At 44.9% G+C, this 25482-nt stretch overlaps 1 protein-coding gene and 1 long non-coding RNA gene across 2 annotated transcripts in view; one reads left to right on the plus strand and one right to left on the minus strand.

The window, feature by feature from the left end:
• GPC3 (glypican 3) overlaps window positions 1-25482 on the minus strand; it is a gene marked incomplete at its 5' end in the record, with an annotated part of 211097 nt that overhangs the window by 117198 nt on the left and 68417 nt on the right. The gene's annotated exons all lie outside the window — the stretch shown is intronic.
• On the plus strand, window positions 4821-24012 carry LOC109310993. Its single transcript, XR_002101363.1, has 3 exons — window positions 4821-4833; window positions 18477-18480; window positions 23907-24012. It is a non-coding gene; the product is annotated as an uncharacterized LOC109310993 (long non-coding RNA).

Raw genomic sequence — 25482 nt, forward strand, 5'->3', positions numbered from 1 at the left:
AGGTCCCTTCCAGCCCTGATGTCTATGAAATCTATGAAATAGTGGCTGTCCCCATTCCTGCTGTGACGCACAGGACACTGAACCTTACTAGGCGGTGGGAATTACGGGCACAGGTAAGGAGGGACCTATTAATTTGCCCTTTCACAGAAACTGCAGAATCCAGGATTGTCCACAAAATCAACAACAAAATAAAAATAAAAATAAAGTGCTAGCTCCCGGTGGGTCTCGCTGGCTGGCAGGGCAGCATGAAGGGCAACAGACAAGATGGTGGGTGCCCCCGCCCCCTGCTCGGACCTCTCCACCAATCGGCACCAAGGGGCAGGGTCTCTCCACCAATCAGCACCAAAGGGCAGCACCACCATGATATGACTGTAGAATTAGGACTTTCCATTATGATCAACCTGCAAAAACTGGTAAAATCCCACCCCATTTAGGAAGACCCCTATGAATAAGTGAGGAAGGGACTATAAAATACATCATCCATAGGACAAAGGGCTGTTTTCCCACCTGGCTAACTTGCTTTTCCCCTGTTGGGAACAAATGCCTTTAAAAAAAAAAAAAGTTATTAACCCTTATTTGGGCCCTTTTTTTTTTTTAAACTCACCCCGTAAGACTCAATCCTATGAACATGCTTTTGCACAAAAAAGGATCCTATATGAGCAATTTCCAGTTATGCCTGGAAAGATTACAACAGATTTTTCCTTCTTTACAAGTGCAGATACACAGGTGTTTTCCTTGATCAACACATTTATTTTCCGAGGTCAGATGCATAAAATATAATTCAATGCCCAAAAAAGACTGAATACTGAAAAGTCTGCAGGACAAGATCACCTGATATGCCCCTACCTAGCAACAGGCCATAAACAAACATCACATTCCTACGTAAAATATTTACTATTGTTCTATGAAAAATCCATTCGCCCTTTGCTATAATGTACATTTTGCCTTCAAAGTAATTATCTTTGTTCCACATCCAATCGTCTCACCTCTGGATTTTTGCCCTCTCTTCCTCAATGTTAAAAGAAGGCAGGTCAAAGGCTGGCTGATACGTGCCCCTTGACTCAAGGATGTCTAGCAGCCTCGTTAGAGTGGGAAGTTGCTTGGCACCTTTCCCCACAGGAGGCCTCTCACCTGTTTCCAGCTTGGTGGGAGTTCAGCACCCATCTCTCTCAGGCCCTTTTGAACATCTAGGCCCCAACACATGAGCTGTAAAGCCCAGAGACAAGGTTTGGCATTGTTAGGCACTTCCTTGCTTTATCCACCAAGTTGCTATTTCGGCTGATCCCTGCTTTATCACCTCAACTTACACAACTGCATTCCCATTGATCCCCCACCAAATCGATGCACATTTCTCTCCCTTAGGCTAGGGACAGAAGTTGCACATACCAGTTTAAGTAATCAGAAACTGATTTAAACCTGTAACAGAACAAATGTTCAGTGAGCATAAACCAGTTTGAAAATAGCAGAAATTGGTTTAAAATAAACCTGGTTGAAATGTAGTATCAGACTTAACTGATTTGGGTCAAACTGGTTTATGAAACTGCTGTCCCAGACCCCTTCCTGGTTCAGGTTAAATCATAGTCTGCCAAAAACCCGGCATGCTTTGCAGCCCTGGGCTGGGGTTGCAGCAGAGAAGGGTTGGGGAAGAGGGAGGCAAGGACTTCCCCCTCCACCCCCCAGGTAAACCCCAGCCAGGGTCTGGGGCCAGGGAGGGAGGTTAAATCCCCCTTCTCTCAAGTACAGAGCTGCCCTGCTGTGCTAAACTTACTGTTGGCTGCACCTGTGGGACTACAAATCCCAGAGCCACCTGGAAGCAAGAAGTAGTAATGAGCAACCCTACAGAGTCCTGCTATTGTGATTGTGGACTGCGAACCCCAAAGACCTCAGGGGCAGCAGGAAGAGGAAGTGAATGCACAGCCCATGCCAGAGAGCTGTGCTCTAGCGCCCCCCAGCTTCTGGCCTGACCCACTGCAGGCATGTGACTGCATTTCCTGAATCAAAAAGTAAATGCCTGTTCACTTGTTAATCAGCTTAATTTCTGCAGTTCAGACTAACCTGCAAAGACTGAATTGATTCAGCCTCAAGCTTTTTGACTGTCTGTACTTAGCCTTACTGCTTACACCAGTTTCCACCAGCAGAGAAGCAGGCCCTGGGAACTCCTCAAGCCCACAGAGACATTTCCAGTCCTGAGATGAAACCACAGGCTGACATGGAAGCTTAAAGGCAGGTGGGGGGGAAGGGAGTTGCCAGTGACATTAATTTGCTCTTGACAAAGCAGCTCACTTTCCTTCCCACCCCTCCACCCCCTTCTTTGAGGTTCAGGTTTCTGAAACCTTTCAAGGTCATGTATACTTTCCGAGCAAATACTCAGCTGACCAGTCGAAACTTGGACCATTCATCATGGAAACGTCAAAAAGTTTTGCTTCTTGCCGGCTTACCAAAAATTATATCTTCTGGGGTGGAAATATTTCTGGTGTTGCTTTAGGGTGGAGGAGGGAACCATAACAAGCCTCTCATAGGAAGACAGACTTAGATCAGGAAATACTTCTTCAAAAATCACTGATGAACTCGACAAGTTCAGACTTATTGCTCAGGTTTCTGCTACAGAAGGACACAAGTGCAGCAACTGTTTGCAATAATGACCTGGCTGCTACAGGAACAATCAGGATGATGGAGTGCCAGTCATTTCTCAAGTTTCAGGTAATATTTATTTACAAACTTGGAAAAGGTTTGCAATATACTGAGCAGAAAGAAACAAAACCCAAGAACATTTCCCATGGCAGTAATAAAAAAAACTCCTCAGATTTGTTCTTTTCTGATTTACAGTATATGGCTAGTTTTTAAAAGGACTCTGTCCAGGTAGACTAGGCAGCAATTATGTCTCTTGCATGCAGCATAATTAGATTTACATCAGCTGTAACATTATTAAAACTCACCAGATGGTGCTACAGTTGCAATTGTCTTAGTGGTTTTTTTCCTTTGAATATGCTGGATGTTACATCGTTGGGAAAAAAAATGTTGTGCGTTAGCTCTGGTGCAGTTTGTCTCTTTTTAAAAAAAATTGTCAGCCTAATATTAAAAATTACAAGGTTGCCTTAAAAAAAATAAAGAGAAACTGACAACAACAACTTCTGGGTTGCTTTATTTGCACTTGTGTTTGATCCATTAGTGTTCATATTTTCCAGTTTTTCTTCATTACCAATAAGACTAAAAATCTTTTTTTTTGACTGAATGCAGCAATTTACACATATTTATATTATCCCAAGAGCTGACTTCACAAGAAATGCCAGACATAGCAAGATTCACAATGAAATCCTAACAGCTATCAACAGTGGCTTTTTCCCCTCTTTCTTTTCAGTACTGAAGTTTGCTCCACTTAAATCTGTCAGACTTGCTCATTACTAGCTCTGGCTGTGATCATGTCCAAGTGTACTGAACAATTTATGGCCCTAAGCTAGAACATGAATACTCTAAGCTATCACAGGGTATTGCAGGCATACAGTTGTAATGCTTTTCTCTGCTGTTCTCATCAGAATAATTCCAGGGGACAGAGAAGGACTTATCATTACAAGTCAGCCTCTGCCACCCATTTACCCATGACATGATACCACATGCACAGACAGTTCACTCCATCACCATACCGTAACTGCCGGAGAACTCAGCTGTGATGACAATTACAGCTCTTATACTGTGCTTTTCTACGCATCCTTTGACAACATCTGATGAAGGGAGCTTCAGCCCACAAAAGCTTGTGCTGTATGCTGTATCTATTTAAAAGACATAGCTCTATAGATCTATTTGTATATCTATCGAGATAGATAGATAATTTAGGTATATCTATATATATATATATATATATCGAGAAAGAGCGAGAGAGACATAGATATACATATCTAGAGATGGATGGATGGATCAATCAATCTACATACTCATCTCCAGAGAGAGAGATACTTACACATCTGTACATATACATATCTAGAGATGGATAGATATGTATATGGATAGATAGATACACACACACGTCAGCTCCTACGATACGTATGTATGTACATGTGTGCGAGCAACCTAATTTAGTTAGTCTATAAGGATGTGCCATCTATCCTGCCTTCTAAATCACTGTAAATGGCCATGCACAATAATTTTGCCTCTTCCTCTCAAAGTCAAAGTGAACAAAAAACCTCTGTAAGTTTTGACCAGGTCTACACTTGCTAGGAGAGAACAAAGCACTATTTGCCTATAAACAGATGCTCAGGATTAAACCCAAATTCTCTGCTGGCTCATGTGTTACCACCCAGAATGTAGTTCATGGCCCACCATCATTTCAACGCTGTTACCGAATCCCTTTGATCTGATTTCTTTAATCAATGGACACAAGGATAGCTTAGCGAGACAAAATTTTATGCAGCTTTTCTGCTTCCTAATTAACAGACAGTGTCGCAATGAAAAGAAAAATCCTAATTAATTTTTACTGAGCCTTGTACGAGAAAAATCCTCGTCGCAATTTACTACATCTGCACGGAGCAAAACAAATGGAGTCATCTTGCTAGTCGATTTTTTGAGTCCTGGAAAACAAGGTAGCAAAATTGAAAATCTAATCAAAATAGTTAATATTCTCAGATAAAATAAATCAAGCTATTTCCACTACTTTGCTCAGGACAAATGGCTCCAGTTCACCAAATATCAGACAATTTACTTCAGTGGGACTGCATGTATCCTTAGCATTATGCACATGCTCAAGTCCCTTACTGAATTAAAAGCAAATTGAAAGCTGAAGTCATTGATTCCTGTCCCTACACACGGAAAACCTCATAGCTGAAGTCATGGTTTGCCCTTGTTCTTGTGCTGCATACGCATGTAATCCTAAGAAAAACCTAAGCCTAGTGGCCCACTGCTCAAAAACAGCACAAGACAAACTGATGTTCTGAAATTAAGGCAGAAATTTAAAAACAAAAAAACAACTTTTTAAAGCTTTCTTTTAACCCAGTTCCCATTCAAATTAATTGGGACTGGAGGCCTGAATCCCCCAAATGGCTTTGATAAATAACCCCACCCTAAAAATGCAAGAGTTGAAATACTGCATATTAGCCAATGAGGAAATCCATTCGTTACACATGAGTTGCCCGGACTGCAAAGAACAGCTGGTCCAAGAGAAAGACACAATCCCAAAGAAGATTGTTTTGCCTACATTGGATTTGCTACATGCTAAAACTCAGGTCCCCTGATAAACAAGGTGAAAATACATTTTCTGGATGTATTTATCCTAAGAGAATAGTCTCCTGAAATCACCCCTGTGGTACCAGCCAGTGAAATCACCACTGTAGGACATGCTTGTGCAAAGACAGACTGGCAGACGACACTTGCCATCCCTACTGCCCAGCCGTGGGAGAGCTACGTGGAAGAGCAGTCACCCCCACGGGAGCTGGAGCCCAGCAGACGACAGCTGTGCCCGGCCCCTTCAGTACCGTTTTTAAAAAAAACTAAAATCTTCCCAGTTAGAAGTGGCTTCAAACAAGAAGGTAACAGGAATTCACAGAGAGCTGGGGAAGCTATACACCAGGGTGGAGGTTGCATGGGAAAAGACCTACGTAGCCCAAGAAGCACAGAGAAGATGGAGGCCAAAGGATGTTTGAAAGGGCTCTCAGCCTAATGGCTGCAATGCTTGGCTCTCCCACGGCACCAGATCTGCAAACATCTTCATAAGGATGCCGATGCCACTGACCCCACTTTACAGACATGGAAACTGAGGCACAGGGAAGTGGCTCGCCCAAGAGGATGAGACCAAGCACCCAAGTGCAAAATTAACAGGACAGCAGCCCTAGCATGAGTCTGAATTCACTCACCACCCCGTGCAGATGGCCTCTCTGAGCTAACACCCTTGCAGCGAGCTTTGCTCAAGAGCGCTCAGAGGGATGACCTAGCGCTGTCAAGCAAGCCCTGCGAGCTAGAAAATCCTACTTTGCACTGGCTCCCAGGACATCTCTCCTCATCCAACTTGCCATGCCAGCCAAATGACTTCCCAAGAGCCTTCAGCCTAATGTCAGATTGTGCTCTGCACCTATACACAAGGGCTCCTCACAACCCCCCTTCTGAAACCACCCGCGATGTCCACCAACAGCTTGCCAGTAGAAGCTCAGTAAGAAATAAAGTAAGTGCTTTTCTCTTACAACTACAGACAACTTTTGCTCTGCTAATTATTATTCTCTTGTCAAAAACGTTCTTCCCCTAATTATATCTGCCCATCAATATGGCAAGCTCAGAAGCTATTTATTTTTAATTATTCAACTTATCCAGTGCCCCAGCATTTTGAAATGCGCTCCCTGAAATTTCTAATGAAAATACCACATGTTAACATCTCATAATTTCCACTCAAAACACTCATAGAATGTGCTCCTGTTATACTCTGGGTTACTGTCTGACCGTTATGCAATTAGTCACACTGCAGTTCATCCATTTATTATTTATACCCCACATGTACACACACACACACGCACAAATACTTTAAGTTTAAAGTTAAAAGCCTGTTAACACAAGCTGTTCAAGGCCAAGAAAGCAAGCAGGTAGGGCAGCCAGCTTCTCAGGCCTTCCCATCTGACATTCAGCTAGCTCCCTCTCCTTCCTCAATCCACAGCCCATCTCCCAACCCATTTCTTCTACGGTTAACAGGCAGCCTTCAACCCCATGGTGTTTCTGCTTGTGACCAACCCCAGAACTGGTGCAAAAGTCCCCTGGGTGGGATGGAAACGCTATCCTTATTTCACTGGGAGGTAAAAAATGAGGGTATGAAGGGACCTCAGGAGGTCACATCTGGTCCAACCCCCTGCTCCAAGCAGGACCAGCCCCAACTACATCATCCCAGCCATGACTTTGTCGAGCTGGGTCTTCAAATCCTCCAAGGATTGAGACTCCACCACCTCTCTGGGTAACTTGTTCCAGTGTTTTACTGCCCTCCTAGTGAGAATATTTGTCCTAAGAACTAACTTACGCTTGTAAAACGTGCAATGATGTGTAATAAATAATCTAAAGAAATTTTCTCAGGGTCACACAGGGAACGTTGTAGCACTTCCATTGGCCTTCAGAAACCCAGGTTGTTTGCACCTCAAGACTATCCTGCCATCAGAAACCAAGCTCGACTCCCGACACATCATTGTTAATCTGTGGTAGCTCCACAGAAGTCATTCTGGATTTGCCCCAGTCTAGCTGGGAGCAGATTTTGGCCCAATGGAAACATCCCAGCACAGCTTTTGGCCCTTCATTGCTGGTCAGGTAAAATCAGGGTTGGTTCTGACAACCTTTCTGCCCAGATCAGGCAGCAGCCACTTTCCAGCAATGCTTCACAGAGAAGAGGGAGGATATTTTTTCCCCCGTTTTGGAAACACTACTGAAGCTCCAGACTGCAGACACGCCAAATATGCCAGATGCTGGGAAAGTTAACAGCAGCACTCTCCACATCCCATCATATCTCAGTGCAAGGATCTCAGAGACCTTGACAAATATTAATTAGGTCTCGGCATGTCTTTTCTGCTCTTCTCTTGCACTTTGGGATCAAACAACACTTGGTGGGGGGGTTATGGATTTTGGGTTTCATGAATAAATAGCACAAGTCAGGGGAGATAAAGAAGGTGAAGAGGATTTCATGACAGCAACCCCAATGTTATCCCTACAGGTTTTCTTTGATAGGTCACTAAATTGTCTTACTGCCCAGATGGAGAGGGTTTGAAGCAGCTGATGGGATACCAGGCAAAGGCTAAGCAGAAGATCACTGGCGAACATATCATTTGCTTTGGGCTCCTATGATGATCGCCTCAACAAGACTTCATGGCAGCGAGCTTTACAGGTTAACGAACAGGATATTTTCTTTAAAAGCAGGAGGCAGGGCCTTTAGTGCATGTTGAATGTATTGCTTCTTGGATGCTATTCAATGCTTTACTGATGTGTTGTCACAAAAGACACCCAGGAGGTGCCCAGTTAACTACCCTCTTGCCAAGCTGAACTATCCTGGGGTTTTTCCTCCTCCTTGCATGGGAATTTCTCCATGCCCAATCATTTTCACAGGCCACTTTTACATACACTGGTCTTCCTTTTCAAGTGGAAACACCTCCAGGATACCAAGTGAAGGAGCTGCACTGACTGATTTCTTGTTTGGAAGAAGGAACTCCACTGGGTAGACCTTTAATTGTCTAATCTTGAGCAGATGCTCCTGGGTGCAACATTCAGCCCCCCAAAAAACTTACATGGGGAAGTGCTCCATGACAGGAGACTCCCACTCCAGTAAAGACCTATTTTCTGGGATTTTATGGCAGGATTTGGTGGCGTGGGCCCTTACCCCACAATGGTTTGATTTGTTTCCCTGAACATCAAGCAATAGTCTGGTTTTTCCATGACAGATGTGCGAACCCTTAGGAGACTGTTGAAAATTTAATGGAGATGGAGTTAAAAATGCAAACAGTCAATGCTGCAGTAAGTGGAGAAGGAACAGGCGTCTCTTTAAAGTCATCAAGGATGCAAGGAGAGGGCAGAACACAGGAATCACTAATTGTCCTCACCCAACATTAACACTGGAGGCAGAAGAAACCAGGAACTACTGTGCCCTGCGGCTAAGAGGGTTTGATGCAGCTGTTTTGGGGGTTTTCTGGGGCAAGCATTTGTTTGAGGACACAATTTTCCTATTGCGGGCCTCCACTTACAGCTGAGTGACTCAAAAGGGCATCTCCAATAGTCAGGCCATCATGACAAGGACCCACAGGTTCACAAGGAGACTCCACAGGGCAGTCAATGGAGAGCAGTGGTGTGCACGCGCATGCACACACACACAGAAGGAATCAAAACTTGTGGCAGAGGTGGCATCTTTTATTAGACCAACTAGATATTTGCAAAACAAATTCTTTATTTGCAAGCTTTTGGGTACAAGCACCCTTCATCAGGCATTGGAGATTGCAAATACTGTAAAAGTTCTCCTAAGTAGAAATGAAAATTCATATTTCCCACCCGCATGCGCACGCACACACAGAAAATACTGGTTTGTTCTTACCTCTAAGCTCATAATACTACATCTTATTCTGAGATGAATTTGTAGGGAGGGGAAACCTGCAAAGAACGTGTCCTTCCACCCAAGGCTTAGGAGAGAAAGCTGGTTGCCCATCTCATGCCCACAGAGATGGGGGAGACGATATTGGTGCTCTTCTTCCCCTCTGTCTCGAATTCTCAAAGAGGAGACCAGAGGTGCTGAACCCTCAAAGCCAGGCACCGTTTTTACAATACTTAAGAACACTTCACTGATCCTTCTTAGGGATTTTGAATCTTTCTTTTCCTACACTGGGGCAAACCCCATGCCCTTTTTGCTTCTACCAATGCCCAGATTGAGGATTTGAGGGACAGCTTCAATGCCTGCCCGGCTGCAAGAACGGAGACGACATACTGCCCAATTATCCACATTCCTTGGTGTCACTAAATGAGGATCCTGGGAAGCATCAGACAGACAAAGGGTCAAAGAGGCAGCAGGGGCCAGACAGCACCCAAGGGGCAGGAGGAAGCATTTAGAGGTCTGCTTTGCATGACAGTATTGCCCAGCTGGAGACGCAGCCCGGCTCCAGTGAGGGGCTGCCGTCCAAGCCACTCCAACGACTGCAGGGACGACAGTGAAAATAGGGTAAGGACTGCTGACCACCACAGAAACAAGCCCTAGGTTCAAAATGAGCCTGTCTGAAGCCATCCCCCTGGGAGAAAACTGATGTGCAGGAGGCGAGACAAAATGCTGAGCAGGCGATCTCAGATGGACAGACCCCAATCACAAGCCCACCACACGCTCACCCCAGCTCCTATCATCCCTTTTCTCTCTCTGAGAGAAAAAAATTAATTAAGACAACTCAACAGGATAGAAAATAAATCACTGGGAATGGTACCACAGGGCTCCAGTTCTAATTATTTCAACAGCACATTTGGAAGTATCGTCAGATCATCGGGGAAAGTTTTCTCCATTGTTCTTTATCCAAAAATAGTTACCTTCTTCCTTTCAAAACTCTTCCCAATTCAATGGGCAACTATATCCGAGTCCTCACATTCAGGCAGAGGCTTTATTTCTTATGCTGCATACTAGGGGCCTGACCCTCTGCCAGGGCGAGGGATATGGCTGACACTCACTGTGCGACAGGCATCCTTGCATGAAATGTAAGCCGCTGAGTCCCCAAAGGGACCCATCTGGAGCATGGCCTCCAGGGCAAGGCCTCTTAGCACTCTGCATCCGCCACATCTGCATTTTGCAAGAATAACGGTGGGTTTCTAAACTGAGAAGCAGGTGCTCAGTTTATGCACACAAGCCATGGAAACCAGCAACCGAAGCACTCTCACCATGTCAATTAGCTATATCTTTAAGGTCAAATCTGGAGCAATGTCTTAGTAACTGAAGGCTATGATAGCTACAGTCCCCTTACATAACAGAGTTACAAAAATACAATTGAGAAGGATGCCTGTCTCTTAAAAAGACAAATCACAGGCTGCATTTGCTGCTGGAAGCAAGCAACTCCTTCTGCTTGCTTATAAAATTTACATCAAGCCATGTTTCCGAGTTCCAGAATAGCCAAGCATTTCTTTTTTTTCTTTTTTTAAGACAGGGATATCAATTTGCATAGCTCTAATTTATTTTGAGCTAAAATTTATTAGCACTTCCTGAAAAATGCAAGTGTAGCAAATTGCCGTGCTCATCACGATAAATCAAATCACTTAGTCAAACTTTAGGTTATATTCAAATTTTTTTTTGTTCTAAGAAAAACCCCCAGCCTCAATAGCTTAAGAGCCAGCCGCAGATCTCAGACTGGCTTTTCATGGCTCACTTTCACTTGAGCAGTCCTTTATCAAGCTGCTAAGTCTGCAACAATGGAGAGCAGCCTATTTATTTAAGAAGCGGATTCTTTTCTTTCTTAATCTCTCCTGACCAAGTTCTTTTTCAAAGTTTGCTTTTATCAGATGATCGTGAACTGAGCATAGCTACTAAATTCTTGACCCTTGCAGCAATATAAAGGAGACTCTCTTACTTTCGCGACACTTGTTGGCTGGTTTGAAGTCACCTTTAGTCAAGGACCTATAATTTCCTATTTCTGGCTTCTTTCCTTCGTGCGCATCTGAAATGGACGTGCTGCCCTTTGCACAATAGCACGTGGCTCAAAGCAGCTGACGCTAGAGGAACGCTCTTATTTTTAAACCAGAGAGAAGATTTGTTCTGTTTTCTCAATACAAGCCTAGAACACAGAGAGAGTAGTTCTGGACACCCAAGTTTTTCCCAGTTTGAGCACTTAGTACTTTGTAATATATATATCTATATATATATAGAGGGAGGGAGAGAGAGAGAGAGAGAGAGCGAGCGAGTGAGCGCTATGGCCCTTTGACATATACACATACATATTATATAATGTCAAAGGGCCATAGCTGTATCTCTGTATCTTTAGCTCTATATTTATCTATATTAGAAGGTACCAGGTGCCACATTGGGAGAAAGGCCCTTTGGGGGTGCAGTCAAAGGGTCTTGAAAGATATCTATATCCAGATACAACAGATATAGATATCCAGATATCTACATCCCAATCACTGTCAAGTCCCTTTGACTGCATATCAAGCAGAGCACCCAAAACTGGGCACACAAAAGTCACTAGCTTTTTTTTCTTTTTTTTTTAATTTCAATCTAACTAGTAGGAAAAAGGCTCCCCACACAGTGGGGACACGTCTCTGTACCAAATAGTGGACAAGAGCTGAAGGACTACGAAAACATTTTCACAAGCTAAGGCAGCCGAGATGCTCATGCCCTCCCTCTCCTGACCTAGCAGTAGCACAGCCATGGTCATGGGGCACTGGACCCCATGGCTTCCTAACACAGCTCATTGTCTCATCACACTAATTCAGCCAGCCAATTTCTCCACGTGTGCAAAAAGTCTCGGCCTCGCACCACAGCGTCTCTAAGGAACAGGCATACAGTATGTCCTTCACCAAGGCAGCTTGGCCAACTGTGCACTGGCCTCAGCTTGGCCAACTGTGATTAGACTCTGCCATCGCCGAGAGGCCACTTCCCAGCGGGTTGTTAGTTTCTCTTGTCCTGGCTAAATGTCAGAATCATTCTTTTCTGAATCAAAAAGGAAAAAACATTTAACCCTTTCCCCACCCGCTTCCAGCTAAAACAGCTTTTAGAAATGGAGTCCAACAATATGCTTCTCTTCTAAAATGAAAGCCTGTTCAATCACCTGTTTGATCTACTACAGGCACTAGATGGCTAGGTAAAGTTCTCAACAAATTAAAATTCACCTTAACCTTTCTGTGAAGTAAAGCACAGGGTACTGTCAAGTCCATAACTACCAAAATTATATGGCAGCTCGTTTTCCCACTACTACAGCAATTGCACCTCATACACCAGTCGTAGATACAAAACTCCAATCAATACAACTTCTGATTTATAAATAATTACAGTGAAAAGACCAAGGACAAAAAGGAGCAGGAAGAGAATGCATATTTCATGGCATCTGTGTGTGGAAACCAACAAACAATATATTATTGAACAGAGTTAAATATTCATGTCTGTCATTAAGATGTTCAGGGGCACACATTTTGCTGCTACAGATGCAAAATGGTTGACATGCATTGCAACTCCGAGCATGATCTGTATATGGTGAAAGCACGTATGGCAGGAGCGGGCAATTATTTTGGGCAGAGGGCTGCTTACCGAGTTTTGGCAAGCCATCAACGGTTGCATGACAGGCAGCCCGGGGCAGATGAATATTAATTTTCTACATTTTTAGGGGCCCCACGGGCCAGGTAGAATGGCCTGGTAGGCCATGTCTGGCCGTGGGCTGCATTTTGCCCATCCCTGACATACCCAGTTCTTCCCTGCTCAGGTCTGGGTATAAAGGTGGGAGTTATTGGGGGACAGCTTGACTGTAGACAAAGAGGTACATTTTAAAATGGACCACTTGAAACCCCCTTGATTAGACACTACACAGGAATCCAGAAGATGGGAATGGCTGGGAGTGTTTGACATTTGGTTTGGAAATTTGTCTCCGACTGCTCAAATGCTCTGCTAGATCAGAAGCAGAGAGGAAAGCAGTCTTGGTTGTGTTTCTCTCTGCACCTTGTTTTATCCTCTAGTCCTTGCATTCCTCTTTGTCTTATTCCCTTTCCCCCCGCTCAGACTTGGTGACCTAATATTTTCTATCTCCCCACATCTCCTGTGCTACCCCACCTTTGCTCTCAGGTTCTTACAGCAAAGAGACCCTTGCCAGGTGCACAAGTGGGTCTCCCTTATGCCAGAGTATGGCCGGGAACATACAGGTTGAAGAATTACAAGAAGTCAGGGTGCTACATGTGCCTAATTAAGGGTATTGTAAAATATCAGATCTCTTTTCCTGTTAGAGAAGCAGCACTGATGTTAACGAAGACAGCACCGTCACAAACATGTCCAAGGGCAGAATTAAGGTTACAGGCTTAAAATGTCGGCACTTCATGACTTCCAGCAATATCACCATGCAGCAGGACCGCTGTTTGATGGGATATAGTGGTGCTGAGAGTATCCTTCACAACAGCATTGCATGTGCCTCCATACCTCAATGATTTTACTCAGTCATCATCATCCACCTCAAGCTATTTAAATTGGTCTATTTTGCTAAGTATTCATTTTCTGGGACTGCAGCGTCTTTCTTTTCAGAAGGGGAGGGGGCAAAGCTGTGTCTTAGAAGCATCACCAAACACTTATATATTAGGTAGTTCCTTATTCCAAAAATATGCTTATCATCAGATCTTTCCCATGGCTTCGCATGAAAAATACAGGTCAGAGAGAATAATAAATTCCATCACTTGACAATTTTTTCAATTACCAGGCACGTTAAAATGATGCTTCCACAAACAGGTTGCAAGGCACAGGCTGGAAAAAAAACCTATTAATTTACTGTAAATCTATTTAAAGAGGAAATTCACGCTTTGCAGGGTTTAACCATTAGTCCTAGGAGTTATTTTACAGCTGGACTGAGCTAGTGTATGAGCCCCTGAGGGTCATTTCAAAGACACAGCACCACCGCAGCAGGGATGTGGCATGTGCCAGGAGCCCCCAGTTCACGAGCACATTTGGGCATGTATTTAATCCTTAATCACATACTTATCTGGTCATTTCAATGGCTCTTCAGCATGTGCTTTTCTGCATAGAGTTGCTTGAGTGAACTGAGCAACTGACTTATTTTTTATTCCCCTCTCAGTATTTTTTTTTTTTCCGCAAAGGTCTGCCTTCTAAAACTCTTCATTTCTACCAAGTTTGGAGCACTTTTCTGGTACTTGGGCAGGTATAACTCGCAAAATTCATAATACAGCATTTTTACACCCAAAGAGAGAGAAAAAAGCAACGGGGAGAAGGCAAGGGAATCTTCCACATCCTTACTTGGGTACATCGACTCCCAGTCATCAAGACAGGGCAACTTAGTTAGAAGGGCTCAGAAACCATGATGGAAGAGGAGGCAGCAGCTGGACAAAGCAGAGGCAGTTTCCGTGATGGTAAGTGGTTGCAGAGCACACGCAGGGCTTAGCCAGACTTTGCTGCAGGAGGGGACAAGAAACAGGGAGGGCCGAGCTGCCGTGGCACAGACGTGGGAGGAAAGGAGGGTATGGCAGCCTCTGCCTCCTGGTGCAGGTACCCTGAGCAACGACCCCAAATTCGTGCCAGAGCCCAGGTTAGGGTGCTTGTTCCTTCCCCTCTCAGCAATCCAGCCCCCGGGAGCTGCCCCACTGCTGGAAAGCTCCCATTTCTGAGAAACTGCCTTTTGCAAACTCACAGTCAAGAATCTCAAACTTTCATTTTCACAGAGGGCTGAACTTAACGGGCTAGCGCCAGCCAGTCAAAAACAGATTCTCCTTGAGAACGGGGTAAAATGAGGGGGTTTTTTACAGCCTCTGGAGATAAACAGAAGAGCTGGCCCGTTTTGCACCGAGCTGATCATTTGCTGTTTGTCCTCCCGTTGGCAGCTGTCGCATCGGAGGCACTACAAACCTCCCACGCAAATCGTACAGAGAAGGGGATGGTGGCAGGGAAAGGAATGAAACAAGTTGAAAGCTGCAAAGAGCCCCAGGAGAGATCCTTGCCAGGCCTGTGGAAATGTGTACAAGATTTGGTTCGTTGTTTCAGGACATCTGCATTCAGATTCCCCAATGGCCCGAGCTGTAAGAGAGCCAAGAGGTCTGCAGAGCTGGAGAGGGCACTGTGCAGTCAAGGCAAGAAGAGTCCACTTGAAGGGTTTCGGTTTATATTAAGGAAGATGGGACTGTACAGGGGCTACAGGCATCTCTGACCACACTCCTTCCTGCAGCTCCAAGAGCAAACCTCAGACACTCAAGATCATGAGCAGAGCGGACAGACAGACTTCAGAAAGATGAACGCCTGATAGGAACCAAGATCAAGGAGTTGTCTAGGTGAAACCTCCCAGCGTGGCCTCAGCAACGCTACTGCAGGCCATATTCACTGCAAAACACAGCACCGTCCAAACGGGGGGGGGGTGGTGTTTGGAGACACTTATAAGCAAACCATGAAAAGAAACCGAAGCACATGACAAAATCCAATGAAGAACAAAGCTGTGAACCTCACAGTTCGTCACATCATCGACTGCTGGGATTATGCAAGTTCAAGAATAGCCCAAGCACGGTCAGGTCCTTGTTTTAAGAGAGGCTTCACACCCCCTTGATAACAGATTTCACTCAAGAGAGTTTCCAGTCTGGAAAGACCAGGCGGACGTGGTGGAACGAAGGGGCAGGGAGGTGAAGCGCCTGACTGAAAGCAAGACACGGTTCTTAAAATCTGGCATCTTTTATTAGGCCAACTCAAATAGTTGGAAACCTTCTTCTTTGCAAGCTTTTGGGTACAAACACCCTTCGTCAGGCTGAGGCTTTCAAGAATGACATCCTCTCATCAAAAATGCAAATGAGCGTGCACTTGGCTTTTATTATCAGCCTGTTTTTATTTTCAAAGGGAAAATTTTCGTTCACATAAACACATCCTGGCTTTGCTTGAAATGTTTCCATTTTAAAAAGCTGCCGTTTTTTGGATTTTTCTCATAAAACAGGGTCATTTTTTTAAATACGTCATTATGCGCGTTGTGGGGGGAGTGAATTGGATCTGAGGTCATTTTATGTTTCGCTGAGGGTTTGATCCAGCCCCATGAAATGCTTGATGCTGGACAATGTACAACGAGCTCGTTAGCCCCCCACAGGCATCAATCTCACAGGTAAAGCCAGTCATTTATGAAAGCGAGCAAGCAAAGCCAGCAGCCGAACATAAAGGACAGCAGCTGCCGGAAAGGATATTGCAATGGACCCGAGAAGGGAAGCGGGACATGCCATTTCAGCCCACCCAAAGGGTCGGCTGCTGCCGGGTCATACAGTCCCAGCCTCTTCCAGCACATGTGCAGGCTTCATCTCGACTTTTCAAAATAGCAATTCATCAAAAAATAATTCTCTACCATACGCATGTTAGTTCACATGCAGCAAAACATACAACACCTGGCCGTGCTGGCCTATAGTGTGCTTGGTGCAATGAAAAAACAGCTCCTGAGAAACCATTTATCAAATGCTCTGCACATCCTACCTGGCGATTCACGGACAACAGGTAATGGTCTCACACCAAGTGTGATTCAGAGCATCCTACAGTCGATGGAAAAAATCTCCCATTGGCTTCCTAGGACTTCAAAGCAAACTCAGTTGAGGGTAACATGGGTTTCTCAGCAGACTCGCACATTTTTTCACTAAAGGATGCAACTAAACTGTCACTTGAAGGCCTGGTTTGTTTTCCGAATACTTTGGCCCAACTTGCTGTCATTAAGTGTATTGTTTCCACTACAGAACTTTCTTCTTTTTTTGCTGTAGAGTTGATACCATTTTATGTGCAAGGGGAATCCAAGAAGCAATAAAAAGCACAGCAACAGCAACAAAAAAATTATGGAAAAAGCTTTTCTGCCCAGGGGTAGCTATGTGGTAAGTTAGTTAAAAGCCATCTGCAATGAGCATCATTAAAGTTAGTAAACATGCAACTCCGTGCTAAACCAGATGCAGGCCAAATCCCACGGTCCTTGCTCAGACAAAGGGGCCGTGGAAGTCAGGACTGCAGGATCCGCCTGTAAAAGCTTTTATTTTAAGTTATTTTAATTGAAAAGGTCAAGACCAGTAAAACAGAGCAACATGTATCAGCAGCTATTGGTTAAACAAAGAACACTTAGAGACACACTAAGTCAAAGCCGTAAAGATCTTCTGTACCTCAGGCACGCAGATGAACCTCACTAATAGGTCTCCTAAGCTTTTGTATTTTATGTGCTGTCTCCACCAAGTCTGCATTCTTTGTTTAATTGCATATGAATGAATTAACCATCTAGGTAAGGAGAGACTGCAACTGAGAGAAAAGCAGCAGCAATAAAAGGAGTGGGGAAAAAAAAGCAAGGGCTTACATCTGCATCTCCACTGTTTGGAATAACGGCTGCATTTCCAGCCCTTCATCATCAACTATAGTCTAATTATTTCCTGATTTGGATGTACATTGGATACATTTTATTTTTCCCCACCATAAACTCAAATACGGATATAGATTAAATAAGCTGTTATGGAGCAAACTTGTTCTTCACATGTTGAAGTGTTTTTGTACCATGCTTTTTAGCGTGCAATGCCCACGCACGGTTAGTCACGATTCAAGCCAAAAGCACAAACGCAATTCATTCCATACCCAGCGTGGCAGATACAGAAGTTTCACTGTTGACAGTCAACCTATTGCCAATGCTTATATTTTTAATCTCGCATTTTACAATGCATTTCTGATTTCGTAAAACCCCAGCTTCTGGAGTCAGCTGATTGCATGAGATTTCAATTAAAAAAAAAAAAATACCAAACGGATTCTAGCTGCCAACTACTATTGCAAAAGGTTTGAAAATGTGCCACCTAATGCTCAAACTAGAAAACAGACCAAAAGAGCTGTTCAGGAGTTATAATTTTGAAACTGATCTCCCCAGTTTTAAAGAATCCTGATTTTTTAAAGATGTTTGAAATTCTGAGCACTGCAAATACCATGCTTCTCATGTAATGGCATATTAAAACATTGTTCAGCTTCAACTTTAATTGTTAGGCTGTGACTCATCAAAATCTCCACTTCCCCTTTAGGGAAAAATCTCTGCAAGGCCCATCATTAGATGTGTAAGCTTGAGCTGTAGAGGATGGGGAGGGAGGGCAGGGACCACCAGCATCTGTGAGATATCACCCCAGTTGCAGAGAGGCGCTTCCTCCTGCCTCCAGGGCCCCCTGCCCACATTTGGGTTTGCATGGCATCTCCCGCTGCTTTGAACAGCTCAGCATCACTACTCTGTATATAGTGTCCATCTGAAGCTGGACTCTTCTCAGTGGGGGCAGGTGACAGGACAAGGAGCAATGGGCTCAGGCTGCAGCAAGGGAAGTTGAGGTTGGATATTAGGAAAAACTCTCACTAGGAGGGTGGTGAAGCACTGGGACAGGTCATCCACAGAGGTGGTGCAGTCTCCATCCTTGGAGGTTTTGAAGACCCATCTAGACAAAGCCTTGACTGGGATGATGTAGCTGGGGACAGTCCAGCTTGGAGCAGGGGTTGGACTAGATGTGACCTCCGAAGGTCCCTTCCAACCTTCATTTTCTAGGATTCAGTTATTCTAATAGGATGCTCTAAATGGAGATATCTAACAAGCAGATTCTTGGGGTTATGGGGTTGGTTCAAACCCTTTGGTTTTGAAATGTTTTCCTTCCTTTCCCCTATGCCCACCAGCTGTCATGCAACTGCTGGCATCAGACACGATTCCTTCTGACAAAGGTCTTAATCCTGCATGCAGTCCTTGCCAGGTACAGCTTGCATTTATACTGCAAGTCCTCTGCAAACTGCAGATTTCACACACATTTTCAATAGGTGCCAAGCAAAGCCAGGACCCGCACTGGAATCAGACACCACTCATCTTGCACAGCTCTCAGATCCGGATGTTCCCTGCTGAAAAAGACAAATTTCAGCATTCACACGCATCTGTAAAAAGAAAATCAAGTGGAAAAGCTAATTTTCTTTACTCCCGAGTGAATTATTATCTGCCGCTCCTTTCCTTCACAAAATGCTTCTGCTGGCCTAAGCAGCATTAAAACAATGCAAACTGGACAGAAAAGAAAGTGTTAGCAAGCGACACAAACAATTTAAGGCTGGCGTTTAGCAGTGCACACAGGAGAAAGGCATCGCAAGGAACATCTTAGGGTTGGTCTCTATGCAAAAGGGGTGCTTTGTACTGGGGTAGCTACAAGCGGTGCAACCCCCCCTAGCAGAGAGGCACTTATACCAGCAACAGAGGCCCCAATACCAATACCTATAGAGCTTATTCCCGTAAGGCACCTTCACATTGGCTGTGCCTACACAAGACACTTTACTACGCAGTAGACTCATCTACTGCACAGTAAAGCATCACTATCGACATGTGAAGGCACTTATTACGGAGTAAATTAGTCTACTGTGCAGTAAATTCACTACCTGGAAATGCAGATAGTGAATTTACTGCTCAGTCAAGCCAAACAGCCTTAACTGCATGTGCAGATGTGCCCGCTGAGTCCCCGCTAGACGTACCAGCATAATGAAGTTGCAACTCTCACTAAATTTAATCACACTGGTATAAAAAAATTGCGTGCAGACCAAGTCTTGGAAAAACACATGAATAAGGCACTCTTGGGTAAAAATAAAAAAAAATAAACCTCAAATCCCCAAAGCAAAAACAGAAGACTGGTCAAAGATTTTTCCAAAGGGCTTTAAAAGTCACCAAAGCAACTTCAGGCTCAGAAAAATCTCCCGGTCCTCAAGAGCCTGCCTTTCCCCCCACAACCACTTCCTCCAGCCCATGCCCTCCTGGTCCCGTTGTCCTCAACAGTAAATATCTCTAACGACAGTGGTTGTGTGCGTCAACAACGAGCCCACATTATAGCACGCAGCGGGAGCAGCCGCAGGCGCATCTCATTACCTGAGCGCAGTTGCTCGCGATGGAGCTCGCGCCTCAGGGGCTGGAGGTTCTTTATTTAAAATGCCAGAGGTCATTTGTAATTTTTTTTCCTCCGTCTCATCAGCACGAGAGAGCTCTCGGGGGCTAATGCAGAACACTCAGCAGGAGCACGGGACAAATAGCACTGAGACGCTGCAATAACAGATCGGCATAATGCGGACTGGAGAGATCCTGAGCTATCAGCTACTCTAGGCAAACCCCTTCACCTGGCTACAACGCTGCCCCCCTCTCCACTTGTTGTTCGTCTACCTGTCGCATCAGGTCTTGACCAGGACTGGGAACTCTGCAGGGAAGAAAAGGTCATTTTTATTGCATTTATACTCGACCTAGTGCAAGGAGGCCCTGATCCCCAAATGCAGTCCCCTACAGCCCACTGTTGGAAAAATAATACTTATGAAGTTAAAGTGCAGAAAAGTGTCAAAACACTATGTCCAGATGGGGCGCATCTGGGTCTACGTCCCTAAAAGAGCTGGCGTGGGGGATATCTGTTGGGTGGGGGATCAAATTCACTACTGTTACTCCAGATTTCTGCGGTGAGGCCCATGCTGGAGCAATACATGTAGGCATGGCTTGAAAGAAAGGACATTCCTCTGGACTAAACACAAAAACTGGCCTCAGTGCATGAATTTTCTATACAGGGAAGAATAGACCCTCCATGTGCACCTTCTCCTCCCCACAGCCTCCCCCAGCACCCCTCCACACACCCTCCTTTTGCACTAACTACCTCGCTGCAGTTTACTCCCCGTTGACCCCAATGGCCTTGTTCCCTTCCCCAGAGACCATGCTCCACATGACAGGATCTTCCGTCTAAAGGACCTGCACCCGAACATGCAGCACATCTCCGCGGGGTCCTCACCCTACACACACTAGCACAGGACTGCAGGGCAGAGCAGCCCACGTGTTGCCACACTGACAGGGCCAGCCTCCTGCACACGGTCTTTACCTTTAAAACGTGCCCTTTCTACAAACACCCAGAAAGACCCATGACATGAAGGGAGGCAGGGCACAGACTGGGATGAAATACTTGGGGCTGATCCTGCTTTGAGGGCAGGGGGTTGGACTAGATGAAGTCCCTTCTGACCCTCATTTTTGATAGGCTCAGGGACATGCATGCCCCCTTGCTTGGCAGCATTTTGGCCATCTCTGTATGGAAAATGGACTTCCAAATAAAGACATTTAGAATGGATTTCCTCCAGGATTTCCAGCCATGGGAGAACTTCAAGTGCTCCCTCACCCCACAAGGATGCATTTCCAGGCTGCAGGCTCCCCTCCCAATGCCATCTCACCTCATCTGGGTTCATCCATATGTCCCATACGAGACACTGAAAGCAGCCGGTGTCCAAGAACTTCACAAGCAATCACCAGCTCCGCCCCAAGCTGGGAAATCTGCATTTTCTGGCTCTCACAATGCATTTCAATAGGCTTTAGCTGGGAATGCCTTCCACCCATGCACTGCCGCATCACATTTTACTGGGCACATCTACATGTGCAATTAATGCTACTTGGCTTTCCTGCGCAGTAAATTGACTACCTGAACACGCAGGTAGTAGATTTATTACACAGTAGATTCATTTACTACGCAGTAAATTTACCGACGATCTGAACATGCTGATAGTAGATTTACTGCACAGCAGGCTAATTTACAGCACAGTAAATGCCTGCACATGTAGACAGTGACGCTTTACTGTGCAGATGAGTTTACTGTGCAGTAAAGCATCTTGTGTAGACACGACCACTGAAGAGAAATCGGAGCAGCCTACTTGCCTGTGCTTCCACCTTGGAGGACACGCTTCTGCCACATTCCACGGCTGGGGGACGCTACAAAACCTCAGCACCACGTCGTCCACTGGACACCACTGGCGCAGCTCCACAGGGGTCAAGAGAGCCATTTCACCTTCCATCAGCTGAGGATCCAGCCCCAGACTGATGCCGCATTAGGAATCACATTTCTGGTTAGTCACAAACGGAGGCTTCCCTCGCCATTCAGACCAGACTCCAATATCGTTCTGAATAGCGTGAAGGAAACCAGTCTCCGTCTAGGAGCATATTTCCTTAAATCACGTGCACTCCAGAACATGGCCAATTTGTTTCTGAGTAAACAGTCGCATTAAGAGCTTCGAGGCCAATACCGCTGAACTGAAAATCTTTAGTGTGGATAAGTACTACAGTATATGATATTTTATTAGCCTGTGCCAGCACACAACTGTGTTTACTCTCTGTGAAAGCCACCTGTATTTCAGACTCTGAATAATATACTTGAAAACAAGTGCAATGCAAAGCATCTCCCCCTCCCTCCTACATCTCTCCAGTTCCAAGAGAGAGGACACGAAATCCAAATATTTTTACTCTGGAAATTGCAATTATTGGTTCATTCTGTGTCAAACTTAGTGGGAGCTTTCAGGCAACCACACTGCCAACTCTCCATCCCTTACTGTAAAATCTTTTTTATTGACAATTCAATCATGTCAGGTTTGGAACAGTAGAAGCACTGATTTGATCAGCTATCATTGGATTTACAATATATAAATGACAGCACCATATCTGGCCTGCGTCTCAAGCAGCTGCCTTTTATCGATTTATATTCCACTAGCAAGGAAGAAAAATTGCAGCACAATGTAGTGGTATAGTCTGAGATCAATACCAATTTTTTTCTTAATGACATGAAGGCCAAGATAAGGACAGCATAAGTCAAAGCCAGACAGATCAAATTTGCCCGATATCCCTTTCAATTACTGAGGTACATACACGGGGATATGTAACATTAAAGCCGAGAGGAACATTATCAAAGTGGTTTAAAATTACAACAGGCGTATGAGGTTGGCTAATGTCTCCACCGACACTTGAAATTGTGATGGACTGGAAATGAAGAAAGGCCCTGGACTGAAAAGAAACTGGGGTCTCCTGGCTCTGCCTAGCCCAGGAGGTGTGTTGGGAACTGCTGGCATTTCAAAGCCTGACCATTTGTGCTAGAAGAACCCATAGAAAACAAAATAGACATCGTAACTCTGCAACACAAGTCTAACCAAGTCAGGGGGCATTTTACGAGCTTGGAGGGCGTCTCTCTGGCCAACACATATTGCTTCCATCTCTGCAATTGGGTCACGCAACCCCTTTTTTAATGCAGATCCGTACCTCCAGCACATGCCATGCAACAGGAGAACCTGGATGCCAATAAACAGATGAGGAGTCAATAAGTGATGAATCCCCTTCTGGCTACACCAAGACAAAAGCAAAGACAGCAGCCAAGCTGAAAGCAAGAGAGGCTTACCAGCAAGAAGAGCAAGCACATGGCTCTGCCCTCACATTGCAAGGAATAAACTAAAAAAATCTGGGTCTGAACTAACAGCCCAGCCTGCAAAGGAGCAATAAGTGACCAGCAAAAAGACAGCAGAAAGAGGAGGTGGCAAGGAGGGTGCCATGTAGCAATGACCCTATAAATTGAGGAGGGAACATATGAAGGGAGAGGGAAGATGTTTAAAATGACTACTGCTTGTATGGCACAAAGACCTTCCATAATAAAGAGAAAGTACAGACAAGTTTGCCCTCAATGAGACTCCAGTTCAGCACGGCCTTCTCACCAGTTTCCCAGCAAAGCTCACAGCAATGGCTACCCAGCTCATTGGGTATTTTCATTGCTCGTATTAGGGTCACATATGCTACACGCAAAATGAATTGTACTGTAGGGCTCAAGCATGCATCGAGCCTGTGGGTCAGATGTAGAAGCCTGCATGCCGGCAACACTTCCGAGTGAATAAAATACAGTTGATTCGGAGTTGCGTCCCCTACAAGTTATACACTGGGCTAGCTCTACCTTAAGGTTCAACTAATAACAAATAAATAAATGAATAAAAACACCAAACCTCCGAGCCAAGAAGGCCAACGGCATCCTGGGCTTCATCGGGAGGAGCATTACCAGCAGATGGAGGGAAGTGATCCTTCCCCTCTATTCAGCACCGGTGAGGCCACATCTGGAGTCCTGTGTCCAGCTGTGGGCCCCCACTACAGAAAGGATGTGGACAATTGGAGAGAGTCCAGAAGAGGGCAATGAAAATGGTTTGGGGGCTGGGGGACAGGACTGAAGGAACTGGGTTGATTTAGTCTGCAAAAGAGAAGACCAAGAGGGGATTGAACAGCAGCCATCACCTCCCTGCAGAGGGGCTGCAAAGAGGATGGAGCTGGCCTGATCTCAGTGGGGGCAGATGACAGGACAAGGAGCAATGGGCTCAAGCTGCAGCAAGGGAAGTTGAGGTTGGATATTAAGGAAAACTCTCTCACAAGGAGGGCAAAGCACTGGAACAGGTGACCCAGAGAGGTGGTGGACTCTCCATCCTTGGAGGTTTTGCAGACCTAGCTAGACAAAGCCTTGCCTGGGATGATGTAGTTGGGGCTGGTCCTGCTTGGAGCAGGGGGTTGGACTGGATGTGACCTCTTCCAGCCCTCATTTTCTGTAATTCTGTGTTTCTAACCCTCATTACTGCTGTAAAGCCAACATTTCACAAACCCTAGCTGTTCAACTTGGAATTATGAGAGAGCTGTCTCTTCATTAACATTCCTGTGTCACATATTAACTACAATTTTCCAGACTACACTCTTATCATTTCGACAGCTTAAAATTCACATACTTAATTAGTTACTAAAAAAGTAGGGCGTGTCACAATTTATACATCTTCTGCTTTCTAAGTGCTGATAATTACATGTTTTGGGAGATTCGTGATTAATCTATTTGTGCCGTATGAATTGCAAATCCAAATGCACTTGGAATGGAAAACTCACACGCTAGTTCAAATAGAGGAAATATGACAATGAAATACAGGACACACTACAAATTGGTTTAAGACTGCAACAAAACCCACTGTGGTTGAAAACTAGTTTTTGGAGTTTTAACTGAATTTCTCTGAAGTATTTTTTTTTCCCTGGGGGTAGTTGGGGCAGAGGCACTCAGACAATTATTCACTGATATGACCTTCGTTGGGGGTGCTCCCTGCGTCTCTTTAACATGCATTTGGGACAGTTATGAAAAAAAAGCAACTCAGCAAAACCACTTAATGAAGGCACACACACAAAAAGAGAGAGAGAGATTAAAAAGATGATCCATTTAACAAAAGGGCAATGTAAAGAAAGCCTAATGACTTTTTTGTTGATTATTCCTGTAAAAATAACTTATCCCTATTAACTGATGAAATAGCGTTTTAAGTGTTGTGATGCTCTGTACAATGCTGACCACTGCAGTTAACTAAAAAGTTCCCCGTTAGCAGAGGTTTCTGAATATCAAGGCAAAGAGGATTTATATACGACTAGCTGGTTTGCCCCGTATTTAAATAGACTGGGTGTTCCCAGGGGAAACTAGGCTCACCAGGCTATGCCAGAAGGCAAATGAAGGTCCCAATCCTGCAAAACGCTCATGCACTAGCTTCAGCGTCCCACCCGGTAGCTGCCTGGAGGG

Source organism: Crocodylus porosus, unplaced genomic scaffold (genome assembly GCF_001723895.1).
Source record: "Crocodylus porosus isolate Cpor-Errol unplaced genomic scaffold, CroPor_comp1, whole genome shotgun sequence".
NCBI lineage: Eukaryota > Metazoa > Chordata > Crocodylia > Crocodylidae > Crocodylus > Crocodylus porosus.